The sequence below is a fragment of the Gossypium hirsutum genome, chromosome A06 (genome assembly GCF_007990345.1).
Source record: "Gossypium hirsutum isolate 1008001.06 chromosome A06, Gossypium_hirsutum_v2.1, whole genome shotgun sequence".
Classification (NCBI taxonomy): Eukaryota; Viridiplantae; Streptophyta; class Magnoliopsida; order Malvales; family Malvaceae; genus Gossypium; species Gossypium hirsutum.
The window spans coordinates 44,100,912-44,127,232 of NC_053429.1; the positions used below are offsets into that span (position 1 = coordinate 44,100,912).

General features: G+C 33.8%; 1 non-coding gene across 1 annotated transcript; it reads right to left on the minus strand.

Annotated features, from left to right (window-relative positions):
• Positions 1-24,758: 24,758 nt before the first annotated feature.
• On the minus strand, positions 24,759-24,865 carry LOC121231135 (small nucleolar RNA R71). Its single transcript, XR_005929203.1, has one exon. It is a non-coding gene; the product is annotated as a small nucleolar RNA R71 (small nucleolar RNA).
• Positions 24,866-26,321: the final 1,456 nt, after the last annotated feature.

Sequence of the window (26,321 nt, forward strand, 5' to 3'; positions counted from 1 at the left end):
ACTCAAGTTACGAAACTCAAAATTTAAATCCGTAAATTTTCCCTTAAATTAGACTCATATACCCTCTTTCCATAATTTTTCCAGAATTTTTGGTTTGGCCAATTTATACAGTTTATTCATTAAATGTTCCCCTATTTTGCAGTTTAGCGGACCTGACCTCTCTTCACTAAAATTTGATTATCTCATTATACAGAAATTAGATAATGTTTCTGTTTATTTCTAATGAAAATAGACTCACTAAGAAATCTAGAAATATAAACTTCAACTTATAAATATTTTTGTACAATTTCTAGTGATTTTCCAATTTTGGAACCAGGGGTCACGAAGTCACTCTAAACCAGTCTTACAGAAATTTAAATATCTCAGAATATAGACTTCTTTTGCTTGCTCTGTTTCTTTTCTATAAAAAATACTCAGTAAGCTTTAATTCTATATCTCATTCACAATTTAATTCTATTTCTACATTTTTTAGTGATTTTTCAAAACCATATCACTACTGCTCTTTCCTAACTATTCCATGGCCAACTCTTACTCTTTCATAGTTTCTTTGCATCAAACCTCATTTAGGCATACATAATACCAAAACATGTTCTTATTTAGCTATATCATAAGCTGATCATTACCAAGTATTCACATGCCATTCTTTAATCATATTATAAGGACATACACATAAAATAGCAAAGTCCTTATACATGCCATAACTTAAAGTATTTCTAGTCACAAAATACATAGATAACTCGTTGATAGTGTGAGGCGATCTCCGACGTCCTTACGTTTTTTTGAGTTGGATTTGCAATACTATTAAAAAAAAAGAGAAAATAAAGGGAGTAAGCATAAAGCTTAGTAAGTTTGCATGTAAATAAATAACAACATTCTAAATGAATTATCAAGATAACCTAAACCTTTCAAACATGGACTTATCTTACCTTCCCTTTGGTACACTCTTTGAATTTTCCATTGAACCATTTGGAATGCTAAGGATACACGAGTACCTTTCCTTTTTAAACTTACCATTGCCATGTCTTAACATGGTCTTACGTGGTATCCTTTCCTTATGAACTCATCATTGCCATGCCTTAGCATAGTCTTACATGGGATCTTTGCCTTATAGTAGTTTATCAATGCCATGTCTTGACATGGTCTTACATGATTTCCTTGCTTTGTAGAACTTACCAATGCCATGCCTTGGCATGGTCTTACTTGGTATCCTTAAACCTTAATGTCATGACATTTGTATCCTACACATTCCTAAGGTTCAACCGGGATTTTTAAGTATCATTTCTCCATCAATTCTTGCTTGAATCATCAAGGAATAAATTTAACAAATAAATATATAGATGCTGAAAAATAACATCATTAATTATAAATAATAAAACATTGCATTTATTTATCGCAAACTTACCTCGATACAAAATACGATCAAATATTTTGATTTAGTCCTCAACCTTTTTCTTTCCTCGGTCTAACCCCGAATTTCGTTCTTCTTGATCTATAATAGCAAATTTAAATTATTTAATATTCACATTTATCAAAACAGTCCTTAACTCTAACTTTGGAAAAATTATGATTTTGCCCCTAAACTTTTGCATATTTATACTTTTTCCCCAAGGCTCGAAAATGAAACTTTATCCCTAATTCTTATGTTTTATGATATGCTGATAATTTATTTACCTACAGCAACATCAAATTCCCACTCTAACATGTACTTATGACCATTAGGTATTTTTACCGGCTATGTCGTTTTACCCGTTTTCGCTTAAAATCGAATAGTTCAAGTCATTTAACAAAATTTCAAGCTTCATATTCTACCATAAAACATCAAAATAAACATATTTCACCTATGGGTATTTTTCCAAATATGAACCCTAGGTTAAATTATTGCTAGAATAAGCTAAATCAAGTTATCGGGACTTTAAAAACGTAAAGAACATTAAAAACGGGGCTTGGAATCACTTACTATAAAGCTTGGAAGCTTGACAAAACCCTAGATATGAAAAACCCTTGAAATTTCGGCCTAATGAAGAAGGTGGGCACATTTTTCCATCTTTTTCCCTTTTTTAATCTTTTAATTACTAAATGACTAAAATACCCTTCAATAAAACTTTAGTTATTTTTATCTATGTATGTCCATTTTTGTCCATGAAAACCTAATGGTCTAATTCCATTTAAGGACCTCTACTTCAATTATACTCTTCAATTTAATCCTTTAGCATCTAAAACTCATATTTATCAACTTTTGCAATTAAGCCCTAGTAGGCAAATTAAGCATGCTATCTATAAAATTTTCCATCGATACTCTAACACATGTATCTAATCACTCGGTAAATTATAAAAATTAATCGGAATAAAATTTTCTATCTCGAATTTGTGGTTTCACAACCACTGTTCCATTTAGGCCTTATTTTGGGATGTTACATAAGTGAATTAAAACCTCGTTCGAATTAGTATACCCTTAATTTTTAATAAAGAATTAGAAATTATTTTTCTTAAATTAGTACATTTAATTAATTCTATGTAAGGAGATTGGAACTTAAGCGGGATTGTTGTGTCCCCTCCAACCTTTCGTGGGAATTAATTTATTGTAATCTTTTGAGAAGATATTTTTGATTAATTTTAAAATTTTTATCTTGCACTTTAATTTCTATTTTTAATGTTAATTTTATTTGTTTATGTTTAATAAGGGGGTCAAATTGGCCCAAGTACTAATCAGTTTATTTAATTTTAAGCAGTCTAGTTTGTAAATATAATTTGGGCTCAAGTCCTGAAACAACAAAGAGGAGAAAATTCACCTCATGTTGCCGTCCATAAGGGTTCCCTAATAACCCTATTATTGCTACCACTTTTCCCTCCATCTATACTTGTCACCCAAGTCACTTAAGTAACTAAAATTTTGGTACAAGATTGCCCTAATTTACCACTATATAAACCTCTTTCTACCACTATATTTTTTACAACCCTTCAAGCAATTAGCCTAAACTCTAGCTAGTCATTCTTTTTTCCCCTCAGTCGTTGGCCTAAATGCTGAAAAATATCCCCAAATTTCTTCCTTTATCGCAAAACCCTAGACTATGTAACACCCCCTAACCCCGAATCGTCGCCGCAACAGAGTTACAAGGCATTACCGGACGTATCAGACAACTTATGAATAATTCACAAATAAAATAACATTCATAACATAATTTAATTACTAAATTCCTATATTGAACTCTCAAAGTCTAAAGCATACATTTAAGTGAAATGAGACTTGTTTAAGTATTCCAATTTTTTTTTATAAATTTCGATAGCATTTCTGCTTATTTTTACATAAATCCCCCTGCAATTAAAACCATATCCATTTCAAGCATAACCAATTCAACCAAATTATTTCACACATTCATTTTCTATTCTAAATACCTCTAATCAACTTAATCAATATAATAACAATTTAAATTTATCATTGTACTAATTAAATTGAAATGGATAAACTTTTTCATTATAATTCTTAGACTTGTAATACTAATATTTTAAACCATTTTTATTCAAAACATAATAACCTTTATACACATCCTATGTACATGCCACATTACCAAAAGAAAATATACATCATCAAAAAGTTTGCTGAAGTTGGGTCTGGCTTTAGATGCTGGTTCAGTACTTGACTTCTACAACCTGCTCACGGAAACAATTGTACGCTGAGCATGCATATACTCAGTGGTATCACTATAATTCAGTTTATAATTAAATACATTAAATCGCACACATACTTTTACATTACAATTATCATCACTTAATGAACAATTTAATCTTTTTATGTTATCATTCGATTATATATATATCATTCTTATTTCTTTATTTCAATTCTCAACTTTCACATATGCTATATCCTTCAAATTTAGTTTTATCAGTAGATTTATTTCATTTTCCCCTATTAACTTGACTCGGACACGGCGGATACACGGATTCCAACCAACACACCAGTACAGCACAATGTGCCTTAACAGACACAGTACCTAATCAGTAATCAGTAACGGTAGCATAGCAGTAGCAGTAACAGTATTCAACACACAAAGTGCTGAATCTGTAACAGTAGCAGTAACAGTATTCGACACATAAAGTGTCGAATCTGTAACAGTAACGGTAACAGTAACAGTAGTCGGCACATAAGTGCCTGATTAGTCAGCCGGCAAAACCCGTACTCTTCCATATCCTATGGCATGCCAACTATATCCGACTAGCCCGACTAGTTAATAGGGTATTTAAATCATTTTTCAGTACAATTTCCATTTCAATTCAATATTAATTATAATTTATTATTTTGATCAATTTTCACAGTAATACTGTAATTCACTTCATTAGAAATTTTACAGTTCAATGCAATATACATAACATTATTCAGCAATTTCACAGTTCAATTCGGTATTCAAAACAATATTCAGTATCCCATAATTCAGTTCAGTATCAATCTCAATTTTAATACCCAATCACAAATTTTATTAGTTCATTAAATACTTACCTTAAAATACTTACCACAAATTCATATTAAATTAAACACATATTAATTATAAAGCTTGAGTTATAGTGATACAAACCAGAATTTTTTTCGGATTTAATCCTCGACGATCTTTCCTTTTCCTTTTTGGGCCGATGCTTCAGGCTTGATATTAGCTACGAACAATTAAAATAATTTCACAATTATTAGCATAACACAATTTAAATGCTGAAATTTTTATCTAACTTTTACTTTAATTCAATTTAATCCCAACTAAACCTATTTATTTTTCTTTCTCAATTTATACCTTTTTGCTACTCAATTTCTTTCCAAACTCACATCTAACTATTTAATTTTTATCATATTTTCATAATTTCGAATTTATTTCATTTTAATCCCTAAAACTCAAAACTTATAACTTAGTTTACAATTCAATCCTTTATTTAATTCCAATCAAAATTTCTATCAAATAAACCCCCAATTCCATCATTTGTTCAACATAAACCCTAGTAAAAAATCAATTAACTTTCAAAATTTCAACTTAGATTCAACAAAACTTTATTCTAAAGCTTCCAAAACATCAAAATTAACTTAAAAGGACTTAATTGACTTACCAATCAAAGCTTCAAGCTTTAAATCTCTAGTTTTTCCTTTTTCTATTTCTTTCTCTTTTTCTCCCCTGTTTTCGAATGCTCCTGTTTTCTATTCTGTTTGTTTTGTTTCTATTTATTTTATGCTTTATTTCTTTTTATTTTATTTTATTTATATTATATTTAATTAATAAATATCTATTTAATAGAAATTATATATATAACAATTGCACACATACATGTTTTACATTTGTCCAATATCACCACCCTACATTTGTCATAATTTTATTTAATTATCACATAAAATCTTATTTTATAATTATTTAATTAATAAATATCTCTTAATTTTAATAATAATAAATAATAAATATCTACTAATTTAAATAAAATATTATAATTGCATAAATATTATCATTACATATGTATATTTTTATCACCTTACACTTGTCATAATCATACTTTATTTAACATAAAAAAATTCTTATGATATAATTATTTAATTATCAATAATATGATTTAATCTAATTATCTATTACTTTAATATTAAGTAAACAAATCATTTTATAACAAGTACACATGTATCTATTTATTACAAATATACCAATATATATATTTTTTATTACCATACAATTCTCTACTATTTAATTTATTTAATAATAATAATATAAAAACATAACAATTAATAATTATAATAATCAATTATATAATATAATATAATATATATAATTTAAATAAAATCTTAGATTTTTAATACGTTTATGCCGCCTCAACCATTACTTAATGGCATATTTGCCATTTTGGCCCTATTTACTTTCTATTGCTTTAGATTAAACTTTTACCTCTTATTCAATTTAATCTTTTTTACTAATTACTCTAAATTAAGCTAAATTTACTGAATTAAAACCTAATTAGACACACCACTAGACTCATAAATATTTTTAATAATTATTTTCAAACTTATTTCACTAAGACGGAGGCCCGAAACACACTTTTTCAGTGCCTACGAATTTTGCGTAGTTGCATTTCTTTCCCCCTTAAAAAAAATTTCGTCCTCGAAATTTTACCTGAAAATAAGGAGGATATTGTGATCTGATAGTTTCCTCCGGTTCCCATGTTGCTTCTTCTACACTATGGCTTCTCCACAGTACTTTTACCAGAGGGACTCATTTGTTTCTTAATTCTTTCACTTCTCGATCTAGTATTTGAACTGGTTCCTCTTCATATGACAAATCTGGTCTAATCTCAATGTTTTCAATAGAGATAATATGAGATGGATCCGATCGATATCTTCGTAACATGGAAACATGAAAAACATCATGAATTTGTTGTAATTCCAGAGGTAAAGCCAATCAGTAAGCAACTGGTCCAACTCTCTCTATAACTTCATATGGTCCGATAAACCGAGGACTTAACTTTCCTTTTCGGCCAAATCTTAATACTTTCTTCCAAGGAGAAAATTTGAGAAACACTTTATCCCTAACTGAGTATTCAATGTCCCGACGTTTCAGATCAGCATAAGATTTTTGTCTATCAAAAGCTGCTTTTAATCTCTGTTGAATCTTCTTGACTATTTCTTCTGTTTCACGAATCAATTCAGGTCCAATTATCTTCTTTTCATTTAATTCTGTCCAACATACAGGTGATCGACATTTTCTACCATATAGAGCTTCATACGGAGCCATCTGAATACTGGACTGAAAACTATTATTATAAACAAATTCAGGTAACGGCAAGTAACGTTCCCAATCAGATTCAAAATCAATAACACAAGCTCGAAGCATGTCTTCCAAAATCTGAATTACTCGCTCAGATTGCCTATCAGTCTGTGGATGAAATGTTGTACTGAAATTAAGTTTAGTACCTAAAGACTCATGTAACTGTTTCCAGAATCTCGATGTAAACCGAGGATCTCGATCAGAAATTATAGAAGCTAGTATACCATGCAACATTATAATTTCCCGAATATAGACCTCTGCAAGTTTCTGAAGTGACCAATCCGTTCTGACAGCTATAAAATGAGGTGATTTTGTGAGTCGATCAACAATTACCCATATAGCATTTTTCTTACTTACAAACAATGGCAATCCCGTAATGAAATCCATCGTAACATGATCCCATTTCCATTCTAGAATAGTAATCGGCTGTAATAATCCAGTAGGAACCTGATGCTCTGCTTTCACCCGCTAACAAACCAAGCATTTACTGACATATTCAATTATATCTTTTTTCATCCTTGGCCACCAGTACAATTCTCGTAAATCACGGTACATCTTTGTGCCTCCAGGGTGTAGAGCAAATGGACTGTCATGTGCTTCTCGAAGAATTAATTCTTTAATTTCTGAATTGATTGGAATACAAATCCGATCTCGGTATCTCAAACAATCATACTTATCAATACTAAAATTCATTGCTTGTCGCTCTGAACCATTTCTTTTTTCTTCATTAGCTTATCATCTTCTAATTGAGCTGACTTAATTCGTTCAAAAACCACTGGTTTAATTATTAATTCAGCCAATAAACCTCCATTATCACTAATACTGAGTTGTGCAAACATCGCTCGCAATTCAATTGCTGCCTTCCTACTTAATGCATTAGTTACCACGGTAGCTTTACCTGAATGATAATCAATAACACAATCATAATCTTTTAGAAGTTCTATCCATCGATGCTGCCTCAAATTCAATTCTTTCTGTGATAGAAGATACTTGAGACTTTTATGATCTGTATAAATGTAACATTTTTCACCGTATAAATAATGTCTCCATATTTTCAATGCAAAGATCACGGCTGCTAATTCTAGATCATGTGTCAGATAATTACGTTCATGTGGTTTCAATTGTCGAGAAGCATAAGCTATCACTTTCCCATTTTGCATCAGTACACACCCGAGCCCATTTAAAGAAGCATCGCTATACACAATAAAATCTTTTCCTGATTCTGGTAAAGTCAAAACTGGTGCCTCTGTCAGCATCTGCTTCAATTTCATAAAGCTTTCTTGAAATTGATCATTCCAAACAAACTAAACCTTCTTTTGCAATAATTTTGTCATTGGTAAAGCTATTTTTGAATATCCATTCACAAACCTTCGATAATGCCCAGCTAATCCAAGAAAACTACGTACCTCTTACATATTTCTGGGAGTCTTCCACTGAAAGATTGCTTCAATCTTATTTGGATCCACTCTAATTCCATCTGCTGATACCACGTGACCAAGAAATACCACCTCTGATAACCAAAATTTGCATTTACTCAATTTCCCATATAACTGTTTCTCTCGTAACGTTTGCAAAACAATTCGGAGATGCTGCTCGTGTTCAGATTCGGACTTTGAATATACCAAAATGTCATCAATAAAAACTACCACGAACTGATCCAAGTACGGCTAAAAAATTCGATTCATAAGATCTATAAAAGCAGCTGGGGCATTTGTTAACCCAAATGGCATAACTAAGAACTCGTAATGACCATATCTTGTACGAAATGTTGTCTTTGGTACATCACTTTCTTTCACCTTTAACTGATAGTAGCCAGATCTTAAATAAATCTTTGAAAATACTGAAGCTCCTTTCAATTGATCAAATAAATCATTAATACGTGGTAATGGATATTTATTTTTGATTGTCACCTTGTTCAATTACCGATAATCAATACACAATCGCATCGAACACAACTTTCTTTTTAACAAATAATACTGGAGCTCCCCATGGTGAGGTACTAGGTTGTATAAAGCCTCGTTCTATTAAATCTTGCAGTTGTACCTTCAACTCTTTCAGTTCAGTAGGTGACATACGATATGGAGGTATCAACACTAGATCTGTACCCGGGTATACTTCAATTACAAATTCTACTTCTCTGTCAGGTGGCAATCCCGGTAACTCTTCAGGGAATACATCTGGAAATTCACATACAATTCTAATCTGACTACATTGACTTCCAACTGAATTAGAATTAATAACACATGCCAGATATGATGTACAACCCTGATGAAGCAACTTATTAACTTTAATCGCTGATATGACTCGAGCTAACCCACTAGTACGAATTCCATTTACCTCAACACTATCACCATTTTCAGTCTGAACGCTAAATTTCTTTTTATAACAGTCCAAAATTACCCCATGTTCAGCTAACCAGTCCATACCCAATATAACATCAAAATCCCCCAAAGGCATTATTAATAAATCCACCGGAAAAGTTTTATCATATATCATTAGTGGGTATCTCGGGCACACCTGATTAACTAATATTTTTTACCCCAATGGACTTGATACTTCTATTGAGACTTTAGACATTTCCATTTTTAATTTCCCCGACTCTACTAATTTTGAATTAATAACTGAATGTGAAGATCTAGAATCAATCAAAGTATTAATAGGCTCAGAATACAGTAAAAAGATACCTGTCACCACATCGTAAGTATTGCCTTCTTCCCGGGTTCTGACTACATAAATTCTAGCTGGAGCTCTGGCTTCAGATTGCTGTGTAGCTATATCACTGCTTCTACCAACTCCTCCTCTCCTAGAAACAGAACCTCCTCTGAACATTCCTCTACCTCTGGCAGTCAATACCGATCTCTGAGATGTGGCAGGTGCACTACTCTGAGTTCTCAGACAATCTTTGACAAAGTGTTCAGTAGAGCCACAGTGGAAACATCCTCCTGTTTTCTTCCAGCATTCACCAAAATGTCTTTTTCCACAATAATCGCATTCAGGATTTTCACTTTCCCGGGGTGGAGCTTTTACACTACCGGTAGAGACAGTAATCTGTTTTTCTCTGCTTCTATCACCCCTATCAGACCAAAAGCTTGATCTCCAACCACTTCTTGATTCTCTGAATCTCTTAGGTAATGCATTAGAACTGGTAGTTCCCATACGTTTTGTAACACCCTGAATTTGTGGCCTAGAAGAGTTGGGCTTTGAGTCTGGGATTCAGATAGAAGAAAACCTGAAAAATTAAGAAGTTTTAAATATTATCGTTTAAGAAAAAAATTTTGAATTAAATTACTACTAGAAAATTTTTACTGTATTTATTATTACGGATATTTTAAATTTTTATGAAATTTTAATTAGTATGATGAGATAAAATTATTATTATTAGAAAAATATTACTGTATGTATGTTTGAAAAATATTATGAAAAATATTATTATTACTTACTGTATTATTGATATTTGAAATTTTTATTATTAGATATATTTATAAAATTATTATAATTACTATTATTAGATAGGAAAAATATATATATATTTATAAAAGTATTGTTGTTTTGGTGTTTAAACTCTAGGGAAAAAATTGTTTTAATTTCTGCCTCATAGAGGGAAACTGGGCATAAGGCTTATAAAATAAATTGGGCAAGACTGGGCATGAAGAAGCGTACCTGGCCCAGTGGTTAGCATGCTAGGTAGTGGGAAGGAGAGTTGGGGTTCGACTCCCAGCATGTACAAAAGTGTTTTATTTTTCTTTATATCAGGGAATGACGCAGGGAAGCCTTATAAATAGTTGGGGTTAAAAGGTAACACAAAGGGAAGTTTGGTCCAGTGGCAGAGATTCTGGGATGTGGTATAGTGCCTAGGTTTGAGGGTTGGCACACGCAAAGTCTTGTTTTTATTTTAGAAGCCAGGTTGCACTAAAGTAAGGTTTAAGAATAGTTGCGATCGAGTTATACTACAAGGACGCTTGTGGTGCAGTGGCAGTAGGGTGCTAGGAGTTCCATAAGGGCACGGGTTCTAGTCCAGACACAGGTATGTTTTAATTTTATATTTTTAAAATGAATGGGACTTCAGCAGGTAACCTTTAAGATAAAATGTGATGGTATATTGTTGAAAGTGAACGCGCATCCCAGTGGCTAGCAGAGTGCTGGGCAACCTGGAGGTCCCAGGTTTGAGCAGCATTATGCGCAAGAGAGTGCTTCTTTTTGTTGTACGCGTGTGGGAAGGGCCGTACGGGATTGAAACTCTACCAGCAACAGGAGGAGTCGGCTGAGTGGTGGACTGCTACTAAGCAGTGGAGAGTTTGAATTAAATTTAAACATTGAATTTGGCCATGAATTAAGGAGCTAAGGAAGGAATTAAAATTGGAAAAGGATTTTTGTGCCTATTTAAACACCTATTCGGGCATAAGCATGAGGTGCCGATTGCTTTTATTTTGGGGGGCCTTCATGAGTTATATCCTTCTTGGAGGTTTGGGATTTTTTTTTAGTGTGGTAGCCAATTCTCTCCTTTTTCTATTTTTTTTCCTCGAAGCCAAATTCTATTTAAAACAACTTTTTCTTCTCAAATATTGGTTGCCGATTACTCCTTTGGTTGAAACCATATCTCATTTCCTTTTAATCTTTCAAAAGACCGAACCTCTAAACTTACATCTCTTCCTCTACTGATTGTCTCTTCGATGGTGAACTTATCGTCACCTATTTTTCTTTTAGATCGCAATAGCCATATTCTAGGATAGATCCAAAAGCCGAAAAGCTTCATATTTTAGTGATTCGAGAATTAATATTTAGATCTATTTTCTACGCATGTTTAAGTTGGATTCACAACAGATCTGGGGTAGAAAGGTATTTGGAACGTTCTTCAACGAGTAGATCTCTTGGTAAGTATTCGAACCTTCTTTCCATTCGTATCTTGTGGTTTAAAAAAAGCTGAAAACCCCTATATACATAGGGTGGTTGTCGACTAAGGCTGAAAGAATTTTTTTTTTTGGTGTTATTTGGTTTGTTGGTGCTAGTGAGGATTAAAGGCTGCCGATCGAGGAATGTGTGAAAAGCTTGGATCATTGAAGTGACTAAATCTAGATCTAGTCATCAATTTCGGCAAAAGTATGAACTCTAGGGCCATTATGGCTGTAACACCCTAAATTTGGGCCTAGATGTTTTGGGCCTTGAGCATGGGAGCGGTTGAAGGCAGCTTATAATATTCTGTTGTGCGTGAAAATTTCATAGTTGAAGGCTTGTTTTAATGGTTAAGTGTGCTGAGAAGTGTTGGAGAAGTCCTGGGTTCAAACCTGGACTCTAGCAAAAATTTTGGTTTAAGGTGAATCAAACCCTGGGTGTAGTAGGTAGGCCTTAAGAATATTGTTGGAGAAATCGTGACACAAAAAGCCTTGTGGCCTAGTGGCAAGTAGCGTATGGAGCATTTAAGGGGAGGCATGGGTTTGAATCCCATGGCAAGCAAAGAGCGTTTATTTTTCTAACAGGGGGCGGCAAGAGTTGGTGTTGAATTTAAACTCTGATGATGGAGGGATCCCACATCGGGAAGCTAACATAAGAGTGGATGCGAAGCTGGCTTTAAATATAGAGAACAATGAGGAGAGTAAATGTACCTTTCTTGGCTGATCCCTTTCGCTTTATGGCGTGCTCGGTTGGGTTGGGCGCCGGCTAAGAGTGCTCGGAGCGTGGATTAACTCCAGTCTCCAATCAGATGTGTATTTTCTCGCTACTCTAGCTGTAGGATGGCTATTTCGGACCGCGATGGACCGAAAGGGGCCATGTGGGCCCAATGGGCCTACGGGCCCAATTGGATAAGTTGTTTGATTGTGTAGTAAATATTGGACTAGGCTAGGTGAATCTCATATCTGTGGCTAGATTTGGGCTAAAAGCATTTGGGCCGAGAAGGGCTTTAGGCCCATTCATATTGTTATCCCTGTTTAGAATACTTTAGTTTACAAAATTACCGAAATACCCTTGTAGGGTAGAAATACCGAAATACCCTTGAAGGGTAGAAATACCGAAATACCCTTGTAGGGTAGAAATACCGAAATACCCCTGTAGGGTAGAATTACTAAAATACCCCTGTAGTGTAGAATTACCGAAATACCCTTGTAGGGTAGAAATACCAAAATACCCCTGTAGGATAGAAATACTGAAATACCCCTGTAGGGTAGAATTACCGAAATACCCTTGTAGGGTAGAAATACCAAAATACCCCTGTAGGGTAGAATTACTAAAATACCCATGTAGGGTAGAATTACCGAAATACCCTTGTAGGGTAAAAATACCGAAATACCCCTGTAGGGTAGAATTACTGAAATACCCCTGTAGGGTAGAATTACCGAGATACCCTTGTGGGGAAAAATTACCATTTTACCACTAGGGTGTTAAATGACTGTTTTGCCCTGTGGGCAAGTGACTGACTTGGACTGTGTGGTTGACGGATTTGATTGTGAATATATGTTGGTGATATGAATGACTTGACTGTGATTGTTTGGTTCAAATATGGACATGATATTCTGATTCTGTATGTTGTATGCCATGACATGTATATCTGTTGCATGTGATATGGGTTATATTGATGGAGGAAGCGTTCTGGCAGCCTCGCTGCAATCTGGTGGCCTCACCACATATATCTGTTCTGGTGACTTCGTCACAATATCTGGCAGCCTCGCTGCAAATTCTGTGGTGTGTAGCGGATGGGTGGGTCGAGTTGTCTCCCCACATGGTGTAAGGTTGGTACAGGGGTGTATACGGATGGATTGGGTTGGAATTGCATTCACATTCTGATTTTGATTCTGTTACCTGATACTGATTCTGATTTTGATTCTGTTACCTGATACTGATTCTGATTTTGATTCTGTCACCTAATTCTGATTCTGGTTCTGATTCTGATTCTAATTTTGATTCTAGTTCTGATAATGTTTCTTATTCTGTAATGGGCTAAAGCCCATCTGGTACTGTCTGTTATAGTAGGCTAAGGCCCAATTGATACTGAAACTGTAAGTAAGGCTGGGGCCAGACTTTTAATTCTTTTATATGACTGACTGTTCCTTTTTATAGTAGGGGATTTCACATTGAGTTTTCGTAAACTCACCCCGTTTATTAACCTTTCAGGTAATTTCCAGCCTTAGACGGATTGGAGCTGCGAGGGGCTCGGAGGAAGCCACACACATTGTTTATTTTATAGTTTTGATTATTACTTTTAAATGTTTTATGTGGGTTGTAGTAAAGCCGTTGTAATTTTCTGGATTTCAAATTTGAAATTTTACTTATTGTTCTTATAATTGCTACTATTAGAACACGGTTTTCCAAAGCAACTATTGTTGTTCAAAACATCACGTATCCGCAATTGTTTTTAAATCAAGCTTCCGCAACTGCCAAGATTTTTACAAAGTTGTTAAGAATGTTATTCAACTGAGGTTTCTAACAAGGTTTAAAAAAGGTATAAGTTTTTAATTATTAAGAAGGGTTTTTAATAAAAACATGGTTTTCGAAAAACACTTCAATGTGACATGCCAGATTCGAGCCAAACTTCCAGGCCGGGTTTGGGGTGTTACAATAGATGGTGGCCGAATATGTAAGCGATGATAATAGATAGTTTTAGATTTGGTTTAAATATTAGGATGAACTAATCTATAAGAGGTTGATTACAGGAGAAATCGCATAGGAGATCTCGTCAAGGAATATCGCAAATCAGGTGTGTATCGAACACCCTCTCATAGTTCAATTCAGCAAAAACCGAAATGCCGAAATTCTAGCATTTCGTGGGCTTGTGAGTGTGCGAGTACTCACAAGACGTTTACAAATCATTAGATCTGAAATCGCAAAGTGGTAAGTTAGTTGCGTGTGAAATTTCGTGCACTTTGGTAATTGGGCCTCGATAGACTAAAAATGGGCCCAATGGGCTTACGGGCCCATACGAGAAACAAAGATAATAAAAAAATAGGCAATAAGTATGTTCTGTTAGACTGTGGAATCGAAACTGCTTAAACCAGTAAAATGGTAATAAAACTTGAATTAAATGGGCTTAAATTGTTAATGGACACTGTAGGGCCCATTAGGGGTTTTAGGGCCCAATGGCTAAAATTGTGAAATTGAGATGAATAAATTATTGCGATGAAAAATGGGCTAGTAAGGACCGTAACATTCATAAGAAACCTTAAAACTGATAAAATTACTGAAATACCTTTATAGGTGGAAAATTTACAGATGTACCCTAGGAGTAAAATTACCGATATACCCTTAGGGTTAAGGTTGACCTGAATGCATGTTTGACTGTTACTATTTACTGCATGCCATGTTATTATTATCTGATGCATGGGACTGGGTTATTGATGGAGGAAGTACTGGAAGTGGCTTGTCCACGTACTGGAGGCTTTGCCTCAACTTACTGATATCTGAGCAGCAATGCTGCAACTGTGGAGTGTAGGGCTGGGTGGGTTGAGCTATTCCCTACATGGAGTGTAGGGCTAGTACGGGTGGAGTGTAGCGGTTGGTTATAGTCTAGGTTGGGCTTGCATACACGAATATGTCTGTTCTGTTCTGAAATGGGCCTACGGGCCATACTGTTATTTGAAAAGGGGCTAAGGCCCAGTTTACTGTATTCTGAAAAGGGTTTTGGCCCAATACCCACTGTTATCTGAATAGGGCTTAGGCCCATGGGCTTGAGCTGACTTGGGCTTTGGATGGGTTTTCCATATACACTGAGTTTTCCAAACTCACCCCCTTTCTCTTCCATCCGTACAGGTGAGCCTTAGTTGGTGGACTTGGAGCTGGGCGGGATTCAGAGTGGCCACGAAGATTAAATTTCTAGTTTTAAATAAGTTTCAAGTAGCTTCCTTTTAAAATTCGCATTTATTTTTGATTATTTCTATTTTGGTTAAAGTTGTAATAAGGCCGCTCTATTATTTTTATTTTGGGGGTTTTTTTAAATCATTTTCAACTTGAGATTCACATCACTTAAATTGATTCCTTAAAATTGGTTAACTCTGGGTTTATCAAAAATTACTTGTTTCAAACCGACACGACAACCAAACGTCTTCGAAACAAAACTTTTCAAAGTACAACAAAAGTCACGTTTTTCTAAACCCTTAACAATCGATAATGGATAGGACTCATACAAGTGAATTGAAACATTTCTCTTAAAACTTCATTAATGGTTTTTGCAAAGCTCACCCAAATTTTAGTAAACTAGGTAACTTGGTTAGTGGTAGGTAGTGTGACACACCGGATTCGGCCGTAACATCTAGGCCAGGTTTGTGGTGTTACACGTTTCCCAGCTGATTTACCAATTTCTGACTTTTTATCCAGACCCAGTACTTGTTCTATCATTTTTACTCGCTCAACCAGATCAACAAGTTCAGTAATTCTGACACTTACCAGTTGAATCTTGATTTCATCTCGCAGTCCCCGTAGAAATCATTTACAACTATCAGCCTCGGTTGGAACATATTCTAAAGCATACCTGCTCAGTCTAGAGAACTCTCGCTCATAATCCAGTACTGACATATTACCCTGTTTCAGCACTAAAAACTCTTGCTTTTTCTCTTCGATGTATAATTCCCCAATATACTTCTTCTGAAATTCTTTTTGAAACAAGTCCCAAGTTACCTGATCATCCGGCAAATGCCTAACCACAGATTCCCACCAGAGATACGCTTCTCCTTGTAACAGTGATACAGCACATATCAGACTCTCTCGAGGGGTGCAATATAATTGTTACAAAACTCTTTTTGTTGTTTCCATCCAATTTTCAGCAGCAGATGGATCAACTCTTTTTAATCCCTGAAATTTCATGGCACCATTTTTCCATAGCTCTTTAATCGGGGCTCGTCTGACAGGAGGTACAGATGTAGTAGCAGGTATAGCTCCCGCTATATGCTGTAATGTATCAGCTATATCTCTTAACAGTTGTGAGGCATCTCTTTCTCTTCCTATGTTAGGAGGTTGATTATCTAACGGATTCACACTTGGTGTAGCAGATTCAGTTTCTTCAAATTCTTGACTTCCAGTATACATTTCCTATTCAACATTATCCATTCTTTCATCTGACATTTTATCTATAAAACAAAATCAAATAAATATATTAGCATCCAAAAACCCGACTCAGTTTTGGCTTAAATGTGGCATGTGCTTCTAGACTCATTTACGAGCTTGATTTAGTCCGAGAATCGGCTAAACCTTAGCTCTGATACCAACAATTGTAACACCCCCTAACCCCGAACCATCGCCGGAACAGAGTTACGAGGCATTACCGGACGTATCAGACAACTTATGAATATTTCACAAATAAAATAACATTCATAGCATAATTTAATTACTAAATTCCTATATTGAACTCTCAAAGTCTAAAGCATACATTTAAGTGAAACGAGACTTGTTTAAGTACTCCAAAATTTTTTTATAAAATTCGATAGCATTTCTGCTTATTTTTACATAAATCCCCCTGCAATTAAAACCATATCCATTTCAAGCATAACCAATTCAACCAAATTATTTCACACATTCATTTTCTATTCTAAATACCTCTAATCAACTTAATCAATATAATATCAATTTAAATTTATCATTGTACTAATTAAATTGAAATGGATAAACTTTTTCATTATAATTCTTAGACTTGTAATACTAATATTTTAAACCATTTATATTCAAAACATAATAACCTTTATACACATCCTATGTACATGCCACATTACCAAAAGAAAATATACATCATCAAAAAGTTTGCTGAAGTTGGGTCTGGCTTTAGATGCTGGTTCAGTACTTGACTTCTACAACCTGCTCACGGAAACAATTGTACGCTGAGCATGCATATACTCAGTGGTATCACTATAATTCAGTTTATAATTAAATACATTAAATCGCACACATACTTTTACATTACAATTATCATCACTTAATGAACAATTTAATCTTTTTATGTTATCATTCGATTATATATATATCATTCTTATTTCTTTATTTCAATTCTCAACTTTCACATATGCTATATCCTTCAAATTTAGTTTTATCAGTAGATTTATTTCATTTTCCCCTATTAACTTAACTCGGACTCGGCGGATACACGGATTCCAACCAGCACACCAGTACAGCACAATGTGCCTTAACGGACACAGTACCTAATCAGTAATCAGTAACGGTAGCATAGCAGTAGCAGTAACAGTATTCAACACACAAAGTGCTGAATCTGTAACAGTAGCAGTAACAGTATTTGACACACAAAGTGTCGAATTGGTAACAGTAACGGTAATAGTAACAGTAGTCGGCACATAAGTGCTTGATCAGTAAGCCGGCAAAACCCGTACTCTTCCATGTCCTATGGCATGCCAACTATATCCGACTAGCCCGACTAGTTAATAGGGTATTTAAATCCTTTTTCAGTTAATTTCCATTTCGATTCAATATTAATTATAATTTATTATTTTGATCAATTTTCACAGTAATATTGTAATTCACTTCATTAGAAATTTTACAGTTCAATGCAATATACATAACATTATTCAGCAATTTCACAGTTCAATTCGGTATTCAAAACAATATTCAGTATCCCATAATTCAGTTCAGTATCAATCTCAATTTTAATACCCAATCACAAATTTGATCAGTTAATTAAATACTTACCTTAAAATACTTACCACACATTCATATTAAATTAAACACATATTAATTATAAAGCTTGAGTTATAGTGATACAAACCAAAATTTTCTTCGGATTTAAGCCTTGATGATCTTTCCTTTTTGGGCATGATATTAGCTACGAACAATTAAAATAATTTCACGATTATTAGCATAACACAATTTAAATGCTGAAATTTTTATCTAACTTTTACTTTAATTCCAATTTAATCCCAACTAAACCTATTTATTTTTCTTTCTCAATTTATACCTTTTTGCTACTCAATTTCTAGCCAAACTCACATCTAACTATTTAATTTTTGTCATATTTTCATAATTTCGAATTTATATCAATTTAATCCCTAAAACTCAAAACTTATAACTGAGTTTACAATTCAGTCCATTATTCAATTCCAATCAAAATTTCTTTCAAATAAACCCCCAATTCCATCATTTGTTCAACATAAACCTTAGTAAAAAATCTATTAACTTTCAAAATTTCAACTTAAATTCAACAAAACTTTATTCTAAAGCTTCTATAACATCAAAATTAACTAAAAAGGACTTAATTGACTTACCAATAAAAGCTTCAAGCTTTAAATCTCTAGTTTTCCCTTTTTCTATTTCTTTCCCTTTTTCTTTCTCATTTTCTCCCCTGTTTTCGAATACTTCTATTTTCTATTCTGTTTGTTTTGTTTCTATTTATTTTATGCTTTATTTCTTTTTATTTTATTTTATTTATATTATATTTAATTAATAAATATCTATTTAATAGCAATTATATATATAACAATTGTACACACATGTTTTACATTTGTCCAATATCACCACCCTACATTTGTCATAATCTTATTTAATTATCACATAAAAATCTTATTTTATAATTATTTAATTAATAAATATCTCTTAATTTTAATAATAATAAATAATAAATATCTACTAATTTAAATAAAATATTATAATTGTATAAATATTATCATTACATATGTATATTTTTATCACCTTACACTTGTCATAATCATACTTTATTTAACATAAAAAAAATCTTATGATATAATTATTTAATTATCAATAATATAATTTAATCTAATTATCTGTTACTTTAATATTAAGTAAACAAATCATTTTATAACAAGTACATATGTATCTATTTATTACAAATATACCAATATTTTTTTTTATTACCATACAATTCTCTACTATTTAATTTATTTAATAATAATAATATAAAACCATAACAATTAATAATTATAATAATCAATTATATAATATAATATAATATATATAATTTATATAAAATCTTAGATTTTTAATACGTGTATGCCGCCTCAACCATTACTTAATGGTATATTTGCCATTTTGGCCCTTTTTACTTTCTATTACTTTAGAATTAAACTTTTACCTCTTATTCAATTTAATCATTTTTACTAATTACTCTAAATTAAGCTAAATTTACTTAATTAAAACCTAATTAGGCACACCACTAGACTCATAAATATTTTTAATAATTATTTTTGAACTTATTTCACTAAGACGGAGGCCCGATAACACACTTTTCTGGTGCCCATGAATTTTGGGTCTTTACAGACTATTTGATAAACCATCAATTATACATAATTTTACTTCATGTTTAATGCATTTTATGGATGATTTCTCATTAGAATTGGTGAATTCGATGCTCTTAATGCTTTAATTTCATGTTTTATACTTAGGAGAGCATAGGAGAGCCAAAGGAACGAGAAACGGGCCAAAAATGGAGAAAATGGGCCAAGGTACGAAATCAACACGGCCTGGACCTCCTCACACGAGCAGATTGTAATATCCTGAATTAGGGCTTAATCGGAATAGTGGCTTCGTGACCACAAATACGAGATAGAAATAATTATTTTATAATTATTTTGATGATTATGATATGATTGCATGATTGTGTGAAAATTTCGTGATGAAATTCTATGCCTAAAGTGCTTAAATTGAAAGTAGGGACTAAATCGAATAAGTTGCAAATTTGCATTCTAGAAGTTTTTAGTATGAAATTGCATTGAAATATTAATTAGGAGATCTTAAATAGAATTTGACCAATTTTAAGTTCATGGACAAAATTAGGACATGGAAGGAATTTTTGGAAAGTTTAGTAGTAAGGGCATTTTGGTCATTTAGTTATTAAAATGAATTAAAAACAAAATTAAAAGCCAATTTTTGTCAATCTTCTTCATTAGGCAGAAATTTCAGGGGTTCTCCATAGTTAGGGTTTGTTTCAAGCTTTCAAGCTCCATAGTAAGTGATTCCAAGCCCCGTTTTTAATGTTCTTTACGTTTTTGGAATCCCGGTAGCTCGATTAAGCTTCTGTTAGCAATAATTCAACCTAGGGTTTATATTTGGAAAAATACCCATAGGTGAAATTTGTGTATTTTGATGTTTTATGATAGAATATGGGGTTTTAAATTATGTTAGACAACTTGTGCTACTCGGTTTTGAGTGAAAACGAGTAAAAGGGCTTAATCGGCAAATACCTAATAGTCACAAGTATATGTTAGAGTAAGAATTTGATGTTGCCATAGAAGGGAAAAATGGTCAGCATGTTATAAAACATACGAATAAGGAATAAAGTTTAATTCCCGAGCCTAGGGGAAAAAGTGTAATTATGCAAAAGTTTAGGGGCAAAAGTGTAATTTTTCCAAAGTTCGTATTAAATGCTGTTTTGATGAATGTATGTATTAAATAAGATTAATTTGGCATTATAGATCAAGAGAAACGAGATTCAAGTCGCGATCGAGGAAGAGAAAAGATTGTGGACTAAATTGCAAAATCTTTATATTTTGGTACCTAGGTAAGTTCATGTGTAAATAATGTAGCATAATTGTTATTTTTAAGTTATTGATGTTAATTATATGATACGCTGATTTTTAATCGTGAAATATTATGCTTTGTGGTTAATGTTGAGTAATATGCAAATTATGTTTACTACTTGATAAATATGAATTGCTACCGAGTATCGGTTCCGATATTCCATGGAAGACGACAAATGTGAGATCGAGGGAAAAAGCCCGTTTGAACCTTAGGAATAGATTAGGATACAAGTGACATGTCACTAGGATGGTTGAGCATCCGAACTCGTTGAGTTGAGTCCGAGTTCGTGAGATGTAACTAGGCATCCGAACTCGTTGAGTTGAGTCCAAGTTCACTTATGGATGCGAACGCCCGAGCTCGTTGAGTTGAGTCCGAGTTCACTTAGGGGCGGGTTACATGATTTCTTGATTACATATGAGGCACTTATGTGCAAATTATCCATGTATCTGAGTTGTATTCCGATGTGTTCAACGGGTGAAATTTCTAGTGAAATGGAAGAACACTTAAGGTGCAAGCGACGTTTTGGTAAGTGTTGTGAAATGGAAACTTTAGACAGGTATGTTCTTAACCCTCGGGTTGAAAATAGATACAACAACGATAATGTGGTAAGATTATGAATGATGTTTAGAAATGTGATATATGTTTTGGTGATACCATGCTAAAGTTGTTTGGTATATTTGTACTGTTATGTTACTTGTTATTTACATATGAACTTACTAAGCATTTATGCTTACTCCCTCCTCTTTATTTACTGTAGTTTTGAACAAGCCAGCTCGGGAATTGGGACGGGTCGAAGGTTCGATCACACTATCCAAAGGACTTTCATCTGGGTAAATGGCTTGTAAAACTTAAGTATGGCATGTATAGCAATATACTTATTTTGTGTAAATAATTTTATGATATGGCCATGATTGGTTGAGAAAATGTTTGATATTGATAAGTCATGGTGATGGTTAAATTTAGATCATGTTTGATATCATGGAAGTTTAATAGGTTATCTAGTTCATAACAACTCATGAAAAGATGAAATTTGCCTTAAAACAGAATATTGCTGCAGCAATGACATGAATTTGAAAAATCACTAAAAATAGTATAAATTGAATTAAATGATGAGAAAGTTATGAAATTGAAGCATAATGAGTCTATTTTCATATGGATAAAAAAAACAGGCATATACATTATAATTTATGAGATATTTGAAACCTTGTGAAACAGGGCCAGAGTGATTTCTGGATCCTCTGTTCTGACTTTACAAATTCATAATAAATTGTAAAAAAATAATTAGAAGTTTTTCTTTATATTTACAAATTCCTTATTGAGTCTAGTTTTAAGAGAAACAAACCTCATAGTCATTTAAATTCTGTATAGAGAGATATCTGATTCGTAATACACAGAGGTTAGAGCAGTCGAACCCTGAAACAGGGGAGAATTTAACTAATAAACTGTACTAATTGGCCCAACCAAAAATTCTAGAAAAAAATTAGTAAATAGATATATGAGTCTAGATTTAGGGAAAATTTACAGATTTTGATTTCAAGTTTCGTCACTCGAGATATGATTTTTCTTGTAACTGTGATGCGGGTAGCTAGAAAGCTGTGAATGTAGAAACAAATGATTTGAAGTTCTTAATTTGATAAATTATGTTCGGTAACTCCTCAAGCTCGACTCTGGCGACGGTTTCGGGCGTGGGGGTGTTACACAGACCACACGGCCGTGTCAATTTGGCAGGCTCGAGCACGGCCTGAAGTAATCGAACACTAGTGTATGCCACGGGGGTGTCCCTATCGAGACCAAGTTGAGTCCAATTCGGAAAAGGCTAATTTTGAGGGTTTCTAGGCATACCAATGCCTATAAATACACCCTAGAGAAGGAAGAAAAAGGGACATGGAGAATAGGGTGTAATGAATTATTCCAAGGAAGCCAATTGATCCATCTTAGAAGCCAGATTCATTATCAAGACTGAAGATCTCTCCTCAATTTCCCTTCAAGAGTTTTGGGTTTTCTTTATGTTTTGTATTCTTTATTCTTTTGAGATGTTTTCTTATTTAGTTATGAACTAAAACCCCTAAATACCTAAGGGGAATGAAACCTAAGACGAATCTTGTTATTATTTTTTGAATCGTATGATAAATATTTAACTTGTTCTTAATTAAGTACTCTTAATTCTTGTTTGATATCCCAGGATACTGATTCAAGACATGCTCTTATTCAGAGGAGGAATAGACCCTGTCTAAGAGTACATTTTTCATAATCAAGCGGAGTTGATTGCGCGCCTAGACATAGGGTGACAAGATTTTGCTGGATTAGGGTGAAACCTAATAAGGGGATCCATAAATTGAGTTAATGCAACCCTAGAGTGTTAATTAGAGAAAAGTCTAGGTTATTTAGTCTAGGGATTAGACGTTATTAGTCTTGAATAGGAATAATAACATAACTTAGGGGTCTCTACGGATCAAGTTGAATGAATAAATCGTCTGATTCGGAGCCAGAATAACAAGTAAATCTAGGTGGATTTTTCCTTAGGTATTGTCTTAAGTCAATCGATTTTTCCCAAAAGCAATTCCCCAATTCTTTTCTCTGTGCGTTCTTAGTTTAGATAATTAGTTAATTAAAACAAAACCTCTTTATTCTTAGGCTAGATAATAAAAAGACAGTCATTACTAGTACTTTTAGTTCCTTTGGGTTTGACAATCCGGTCTTGCTAAAACTATACTACTGTTCGATAGGTACACTTTCCTACATCGCAATAATAGTTAGTTTAAGAATTAGTAATTATAAAAATTTAAAACCTATCACAAAATAACGCGATCAAGTTTTTGGCGCTGTTGCTGGGGAACTAAGATATTAGGAACGCTCAATTTTTATTACTTTAGCCATTTCTTTTTCTTAAAATTTAATTTAATCTTATTATTATTTATTAACCTACTCTTTCTTTCACTTGGCAGGTTTTTATAGTTTATGACTAGAAGAAACCCGTCGGGACCATTACTTTTTGACAAAGAAATCGATCGTACAGTTCGTAGAAACCAAAGAGAAAAAAAGCGCAGCTTAAGATACATGGAGAACGAGCAAGAAGACAATACTCAACCCACAACCGAAGAGATGGCTGAAAACCAAGGCAATCAGCTACCTTCTGCAATTGCGGTTAATCAAAATCCTGCTCCACGCACTATGTATGATTATGCTAAACCTTCTTTAACAGGAACTGAATCAAGCATAGTTAGACCTACTGTAGCTGCAAATAGTTTTGAATTAAAACCTAACACTATTCAAATGATACAACAATTTGTTCAGTTTGATGGTTTGCAGGATGAGGATCCTAACGCTCATTTAGCCAACTTCTTAGAACTATGCGATACATTTAAAATTAATGGCGTTTCTGATGATGCCATACGTCTTCAGTTGTTTCCCTTTTCATTGAGGAACAAAGCTAAACAGTGGTTGAACTCGTTACCACAAGGGTCAATTACTACTTGGGAACAAATGATGAAAAATTTTTTACTAAAATATTTTTCTCCGGCTAAAATGGCTAAATTACGTAATGATATCTCTTCTTTTGTGCAGATGGATTTAGAAACACTCTACGATGCATGGAAGAGATACAAGGACCTTCTGAGAAGGTGCCTTCACCATGGGTTACCGCTTTGGCTCCAAGTACAAACATTTCACAATGGTCTGAATCCTTTGACTCAGCAAATGGCTGACGTAGCAGCGGGCAGAACCATCAAGAATAAAAAACTGGAAGATGCCTATGAGTTTATAGAGGAGATGTCACTGAATAACTATCAGTGGCAAGTCTTGAGGACAAAGCCAACGAAAACAGCCGGTGTTTATAACATTGATTCGGTCACCATGCTGTCAAATCAGGTAGAACTCTTGAATAAAAGGATTGATGGTTTTCTTAGTTCTTCACAGGTTCACCCAGTAATGCAGTGCGAAGCAAGTAGCGGGGGAACAAACCATTCGGAATACCAACCTTATGGCCACAGCATGGATAACGAGCAATTAAATTACATGGGTAATAATCCTCAACCTCAAAACAATCCATATAGTAACACTTATAATATAGGTTGGAGGAACCACCCCAATTTATCGTGGGGCGGTCAAGGAAATCAAAGACCACAACATCCTCCGGGCTACCAACAACCACCCTACCAACAGGAAAAGAAGCCAAACCTTGAAGAGATGCTCTCAAAGTTTATATCAGTGTCAAAAACCCATTTTTAGAACACTGAGACAGCACTTAAAAATCAACAAGCGTCGATCCAAAGCCTCGAAACTCAGATAGGCCAGCTTTCTAAACTAATTTCCGAACGACCACAAGGTAGTTTGCCAAGTAATACTGAACCTAACCCAAGGGAACAATACAATGCAATTAATATTCAAGATGACGAATGAGTCGTTGAGCCTGAACCAGAACCGAGGCAAGAAACTGTGTAAGCAAAGGTCAAGGTGAGGTGATCAAAATACAAACAAACCAGTGACTGTCGAATATAAACTTCGTGTGACACACCCCAACGCGACAAAGAAAGATCGCTCAGATGAACAATTTGGTAAATTCCTTAAACTCTTAAAAAAATTACATATTAACTTACCGTTTATTGAAGCTCTATCGCAGATGCCAAATGCAATGAATTTTTTAAAGGAGCTTTTAGCAAATAAGCGGAAGTTGGACGAGGCATCGCATGTGGATCTGAACGCAGTTTGCTTGTCCATTCTCCAAAATAAACTACCCAACAAACTAAAAGACCCAGGGAGCTTTACTATTCATTGCTTAATTGGTAGTTTAGATGTTAATCATGCATTAGCTGATCTAGGGGCTAGTATCAATGTCATGCCTTACAAAATGTTTAAGCAACTAGGTCTCAGGAAACCCAAACAGACTAGGATGAGCATTTAATTAGCAGATAAAACTATAAGATTCCTTAGAGGTATTATTGAAGATGTGCTAGTTAAAATCAATAAATTTATATTTCTCATTGACTTTATTGCTCTAGACATAGAAGAGGATAGCAACACTCCCTTAATCTAGGAAGGCCCTTTTTAGCAACTGCTAAAACTATCATTGATGTTGGCACATGTGAAGTCACACTC